Source organism: Triticum aestivum, chromosome 7B, assembly GCF_018294505.1.
Source record: "Triticum aestivum cultivar Chinese Spring chromosome 7B, IWGSC CS RefSeq v2.1, whole genome shotgun sequence".
Taxonomy (NCBI): domain Eukaryota; kingdom Viridiplantae; phylum Streptophyta; class Magnoliopsida; order Poales; family Poaceae; genus Triticum; species Triticum aestivum.
In genome coordinates, this window is record NC_057813.1 from 652,305,779 (window position 1) to 652,313,479 (window position 7,701).

Sequence of the window (7,701 nt, forward strand, 5' to 3'; positions counted from 1 at the left end):
GAACACGGAGACCGAAAGGTCGAGCGTGAATCATATAGTAGATATGATCAACATAACGATGTTCACCATTGAAAACTACTCCATCTCACGTGATGATCGGTCATGGTTTAGTTGATTTGGATCACGTAATCACTTAGAGGATTAGAGGGATGTCTATCTAAGTGGGAGTTCTTAAGTAATATGATTAATTGATCTTAAATTTATCATGAACTTAGTCCTGGTAGTATTTTGCAAATTATGTTGTAGATCAATAGCTCGCGTTGTTGCTTTCATATGTTTATTTTGATATGTTCCTAGAGAAAACTGTGTTGAAAAATGTTAGTAGCAATGTTGCGGATTTGATCCGTGATCTGAGGTTAATCCTCATTGCTGCACAGAAGAATTATGTCCTTAATGCACCGCTAGGTGACAGACCTATTGCAGGAGCAGATGCAGACGTTATGAACGTTTGGCTAGCTCAATATGATGACTACTTGATAGTTTTGTGCACCATGCCTTATGGCTTAGAATCGGGACTTCAAAGACGTTTTGAACGTCATGGACCATATAAGATGTTCCAGGAATTGAAGTTAATATTTCAAGCAAATACCCGAGTTGAGAGATATGAAGTCTCTAACAAGTTCTATAGCTAAAAGATGGAGAAGAATCGCTCAACTAGTGAGCATGTACTTAGATTGTCTGGGTACTTCAATCGCTTGAATCAAGTGGGAGTTAATCTTCCAGATAAGATAGTGATTGACAGAATTCTCTAGTCACCATCACTAAGTTACTAGAACTTCATGATGAACTATAGTATGCAAGGGATGACGAAAACGATTCCCAAGCTCTTCGTGATGTTGAAATCGACGAAAGGTAGAAATCAAGAAAGAGCATCAAGTGTTGATGATTGACAAGACTACTAGTTTCAAGAGAAGGGCAAAAGGAAAGAAAGGGAACTTCAAGTGGAAAGACAAGCAAGTTGTCACTCCCGTGAAGAAGACCAAAGCTGGACCAAAGCCTGAAACTGAGTGCTTACACTGCAAAGGAAATGGTCACTGGAAACGGAAATGCCCTAAATATTTGGTGGATAAGAAGGATGGTAAAGTGAACAAGGGTATATTTGATATACAGGTTATTGATGTGTGCCTTACTAGTGTTTATAGTAGCCCTTGAGTATTTGATACTTGTTCGGTTGCTAAGATTAGTAACTCGAAACAGGAGTTACAGAATAAACAGAGACTAGTTGAAGGGTGGAGTGACGATGAGTGTTGAAAGTAGTTTCAAGATTGATATGATCATCATCGCACACTCCCTATACTTTCGGGATTAGTGTTAAACCTAAATAAATGTTATTTGGCATTTGCATTGAGCATGAATATGATTTGATCATGTTTATTGCAATACGGTTATTCATTTAAAGTTAAAGAATAATTGTTATTCTGTTTACGTGAATAAGACCTTCGATGGTTATACACCCAATGAAAATAGTTTGTTGGATCTCGATCGTGGTGATACACATATTCATAATATTGATGCCAAAAGACGCAAAGTTAATAATGATAGTGCAACTTATTTGTGGCACTGCCGTTTGGGTCATATCGGTGTAAAGCGCATGAAGAAACTCCACAATGATGGATTTTTGGAATCACTTGGTTATGAATCATTTGATGCTTGCGAACCGTGCCTTTTGGGCAAGATGACTAAAACTCTGTTCTCCGGAACAATGGAGCGAGCAACTGACTTATTGGAAATAATACATACTGATGTATGTGATCCGATGAGTGTTGAGGCTCGCGGCGGGTATCGTTATTTTCTGACCTTCACAGATGATTTGAGCAGATATTGGTATATCTACTTCATGAAACATAAGTCTGAAATAGTTGAAAGGTTCAAAGAATTTCAGAGTGAAGTGGAAAATCATCGTAACAAGAAAATGAAGTTTCTGCGATCTGATCATGGAGATGAATATTTGAGTTACGAGTTTGGTCTTCAATTAAAACAATGTGGAATAGTTTCACAGCTCAGGCCACCTGGAACACCACAACGTTATGGTGTGTCCGAACGTCGTAACCGCACTTTATTGGATATGGTGCGATCTATGATGTCTCTTACTGATTTACCAATATCGTTTTGGGGTTATGCATTAGAGACAGCTGCATTCACATTAAATAGGGCACCATCTAAATCCGTTGAGACGACACTGTATGAACTATGGTTTAGCAATAAACCTAAGCTGTCGTTTCTAAAAATTTGGAGTTGCGATGCTTATGTGAAAAAGGTTTCAACCTGATAAGCTCAAACCCAAATCGGAGAAGTGCGTCTTCATAGAATACCCAAAGGAAACTGTTGGGTACTCCTTCTATCACAGATCCGAAGGCAAAACATTCGTTGCTAAGAATGGATCCTTTCTAGAGAAAGAGTTTCTCTCAAAAGAAGTGAGTGGGAGGAAAGTAGAACTTGATGAGGTAATAGTACCTTCTCCCGAATTGGAAAGTAGTTCATCACGGAAATCAGTTCCAGTGATTCCTACACCAATTAGTGAGGAAGCTAATGATGATGATCATGAAACTTCAGATCGAGTTACTACAAAACCTCGTAGGTCTTCCAAAGTACAGTCCGCACTAGAGTAGTACGGTAATACTGTTCTGGAAGTCATGTTACTAGACCATGATGAACCTACGAACTATGAGGAAGCGATGATGAGCCCAGATTCCGCAAAATGGCTTGAGACCATAAAATCTGAGATATGATCCATGTATGAGAACAAAGTATGGACTTTGATTGACTTGCTCGATGATCAGCAAGCCATGTTAAATAAATGGATCTTCAAGAGGAAGACGGACGTTGATAGTAGTGTTACTATCTACAAAGCTCGACTTGTCGCAAAAAGGTTTTTTGACAAGTTCAAGGTGTTGACTACAATGAGATTTTCTCAACTGTAGCGATGCTTAAGTCTGTCCGAATCATGTTAGTAATTGCCATATTTTATGAAATCTGGCAAATGGATGTCAAAACTGCATTCCCTAATGGTTTTCTTAACGAAGAGTTGTATATGATGCAACCAAAAGGTTTTGTCAATCCTAAAGGTACTAACAAAGTGTGCAAGCTCCAGCGATCCATCTATGGACTGGTGCAAGCATCTCGGAGTTGGAATATACGCTTTGATGAGTTGATCAAAGCATATGGTTTAATACAGACTTTTGAAAAGGCCTGTATTTACAAGAAAGTGAGTGGGAGCACTACAGCATTTCTGATAAGTATATGTGAATGACATATTGTTGATCGGAAATAATGTAGAATTATTCTGCAAAGCATAAAGGAGTGTTTTAAAGGAGTTCTTTAAAAGAAATACCTCAGTAAAAACTACTTACATATTGAGCATCAAGATCTATTGAGATAGTTAAAGACGCTTGATAAGTTTTTCAAAAGTACATACCTTGTCAAGATTTTGAAGTAGTTCAAAATGGAACAGTCAAAGAAAGAGTTCTTGCCTGTGTTGCAAAGGTGTGAAATTGAGTAAGACTCAAATCCCGACCACGGCAGAAAATAGAAAAGAGAATGAAAGTCATTCCCTATGCCTTAGTCATAGGTTCTATAAAGTATGCTATGTTGTGAACCAGACCTATTGTATACCTTGCTCTGAGTTTGACATAGGAATACAATTTTGATCTAAGAGTAGATCACTGGACAGCGGTCAAGAAAATCCTTAGTGAGAACTAAGGAAATATTTCTCGATTATGGAGGTGATAAAAGAGTCCGTCGTAAAGAGTTACATCGGTGCAAGCTTTTACACCAATCCAGATGACTCTAAGTCTCAGTCTAGATACATATTGAAAGTGGGAGCAATTAGCTAGAGTAGCTCCGTGCAGATCATTGTAGACATAGAATATTTGCAAAATACATACGGCTCTGAATGTGACAGACCCGTTGACTAAGCTTCTCTCATGAGCAAAACATGATCACACCTTAGTACTCTTTGGGTGTTAATCACATAGTGATGTGAACTAGATTATTGACTCTAGTAAACCTTTTGGGTGTTGGTCACATGAAGATGTGAACTATGGGTGTTAATCATATACAGATATGAATATTGGTGTTAAATCACATGACGATGTGAACTAGATTATTGACTCTAGTGCAAGTGGGAGACTGAAGGAAATATGCCCTAGAGGCAATAATAAAGTTATTATTTATTTCCTTATAATCATGATAAATGTTTATTATTCATGCTAGAATTGTATTAACCAGAAACATAATACATGTGTGAATACATAGACAAACAAAGTGTCACTAGTATGCCTCTACTTGACTAGCTCATTAATCAAAGATGGTTATGTTTCCTGACCATGAACAATGAGTTGTTATTTGAGTAACGAGATCACATCATTAGTTGAATGATCTGATTGACATGACCTGTTCCATTAGCTTAGCACCTGATCGTTTAGTATGTTGCTATTGCTTTCTTCATGACTTATACATGTTCCTATGACTATGAGATTATGCAACTCCCGTTTGCCGGAGGAACACTTTGGGTGCTACCAAACGTCACAACGTAACTGGGTGATTATAAAGGAGCATTACAGGTGTCTCCAAAAGTAGATGTTGGGTTGGCGTATTTCGAGATTAGGATTTGTCACTCCGATTGTCGAAGAGGTATCTCTGGGCCCTCTCGGTAATGCACATCACATAAGCCTTGCAAGCACTGCAACTAATATGTTAGTTGTGAGATGATGTATTACGGAACGAGTAAAGAGACTTGCCAGCAACGAGATTGAACTAGGTATTGGATACCGACGATCGAATCTCGGGCAAGTACCATACCGATGACAAAGGGAACAGCGTATGTTGTTATGCGGTCTGACCGATAAAGATCTTCGTAGAATATGTAGGAGCCAATATGGGCATCCAGGTCCCGCTATTGGTTATTGACCGGAGACGTGTCTCGATCATGTCTACATTGTTCTCGAACCCGTAGGGTCCGCACGCTTAAGGTTACGATGACAATTATATTATGAGTTTACATGTTTTGATGAACCGAAGGAGTTCGGAGTCCCGGATGAGATCGGGGACATGACGAGGAGTCTCGAAATGGTCGAGACGTAAAGATTCATATATTGGATGATATGGTTAGGCCAAGGGGTCAAGCCCATGAGGCTTTAGATCGGTGCAAAAAGGAGTTTTGCGGAGGCCAGGGGGCCAAACACCGGAGACCCTGGCGTCTGGCCCTGGGCCAGACGCCGAGGCCCATGGCGTCTGGGCCAGACGCCAAGGATTGTGGCGTTTGGTCCTGGAGTCCGAGTGGGACTCTTGCCTTTCGGGCAAAACCGACTTTGAGGAGGCTTTTGCTCCAAGTTTCGACCCCGGGGCTCAACATATAAATAGAGGGGCAGGGCTAGCACCAAAGACACAACAAGTTGATCCACGTGATCTATTCCTTAGCCGTGTGCGGTGCCCCCTGCCACCATATACCTCGATAATACTGTAGCGGAGTTTAGGCGAAGCCCTGCTGCTGTAGTTCATCAAGATCGTCACCACGCCGTCGTGCTGACGGAACTCTTCCCTGACACTTTGCTGGATCGGAGTCCGGGGATCGTCATCGAGCTGAACGTGTGCTCGAACTCGGAGGTGCCGTAGTTTCGGTGCTTGATCGGTTGGATCGTGAAGACGTACGACTACTTCCTCTACGTCGTGTCATCGCTTCCGCAGTCGGTCTGCGTTGGGTACGTAGACAACACTCTCCCCTCGTTGCTATGCATCACATGATCTTGCGTGTGCGTAGGAAAATTTTTGAAATTACTACGAAACCCAACACCCATAGCAGCCACGTAAAACATGCAAACAACAATAAGAGAACATCTAACTTGTTTTTGCGGGGTATGCATTGTGATGTGATATGGCCAAAAGAATGTGATCAATGATATGTGATGTATGAGATTGATCATGTTCTTGTAATAGGAATCACGACTTGCATGTCGATGAGTATGACAACCGGCAGGAGCCATAGGAGTTGTCTTTATTTATTGTATGACCTGCGTGTCATTGAACAACGCCATGTAATTACTTTACTTTATTGCTAACCAATAGCCATAGTAGTAGAAGTAATAGTTGGCAAGCCAACTTCATGGAGACATGATGATGGAGATAATGGTGTCATGCCGGTGACGATGATGATCATGGAGCCCTTAAGATGGAGATCAAAAGGAGCAAAATGATATTGGCCATATCATGTCACTATTTGATTGCATGTGATGTTTATCATGTTTATGCATCTTATTTGGTTAGAATGATGGTAGTAAATAAGATGATTCCTCATTAAAATTTCAAGAAAGTGTTCCCCCTAACTGTGCACCGTTGCGAAAGTTTGTTGTTTCGAAGCACCACGTGATGATCGGGTGTGATAGATTCTAACGTTCACATACAACGGGTGTAAGCCAGATTTACACACGCAAAACCCTTAGGTTAACTTGACGAGCCTAGCATGTACAGACATGGCCTCGGAACACAAGAGACCAAAAGGTCGAGCATGAGTCGTATAATAGATACGATCAACATGAAGATGTTCACCGATGATGACTAGTCCGTCTCACGTGATGATCGGACACAGCCTAGTTGACTCGGATCATGTAATCACTTAGATGACTAGAGGGATGTCTATCTGAGTGGGAGTTCATAAGATGAACTTAATTATCCTGAACATAGTCAAAAACCCTTTGCAAATTATGTCATAGCTCGCACTTTAGTTCTACTATTTTAGATATGTTCCTAGAGAAAATATAGTTGAAAGTTGACAGTAGCAATTATGCGGACAGTAGAAGGCTTATGTCCTTAATGCACCGCTCGGTGTGCTGGACCTCGAACGTGGTCTGTGGATGTTGCGAACATCTGACATACACGTTTTGATGACTACATAATAGTTCGGTAATGTTAAGTGGTTTATAATTGAGGCACCGAAGACATTTTTGAAATGTCGCAGAACATATGAGATGTTCCAAGAGCTGAAATTGGGATTTCAGGCTCGTGCCCACGTCAAGAGGTATGAGACCTCCAACAAGTTTTCTAGCCTACAAACTAAGGGAGAAGATCTCAATCGTTGAGCTTGTACTCAGATTGTCTGGGTACAACAATCACTTGAATCGAGTGGGAGTTAATCTTCCAGATGAGATAGTGATGTTTCTCCAAAGACATTGCCACCAAGCTACTGAGCTTTGTGATGACCTATAACATAATAGGGATAGATATGATGATCCTTGAGCTATTCGCGGTGTTTGACACCACGAATGTAGAAATCAAGAAGGAGCATCAATTGTTGATGGTTAGTAAAACCACTAGTTTCAAGAAGGGCGAGGGCAAGAAGGGGTACTTCATGAAACGCCAAATCAGTTGCTGCTCCAGTGAAGAAACCCAAGGTTGAACCCAAACCCGAGACTAAGTGCTTCTGTAATGAGAGGAACGGACACTGAAGCAGAACCACCCTAGATACTTGGTAGATGAGAAGGCTGGCAAGGTCGATAGAAGTATATTGGATATACATTGAATTAGATGTGTACTTTACTAGTACTCCTAGTAGGACCAGGGTATTAGATACCGGTTCGGTTGCTAAGTGTTAGTAACTCGAAATAAAAGCTACGGAATAAACGGAGACTAGCTAAAGGTGAGCTCACGATATGTGTTGGAAGTGTTTCCAAGGTTGATGTGATCAAGCATCGCACGCTCCCTCTACCA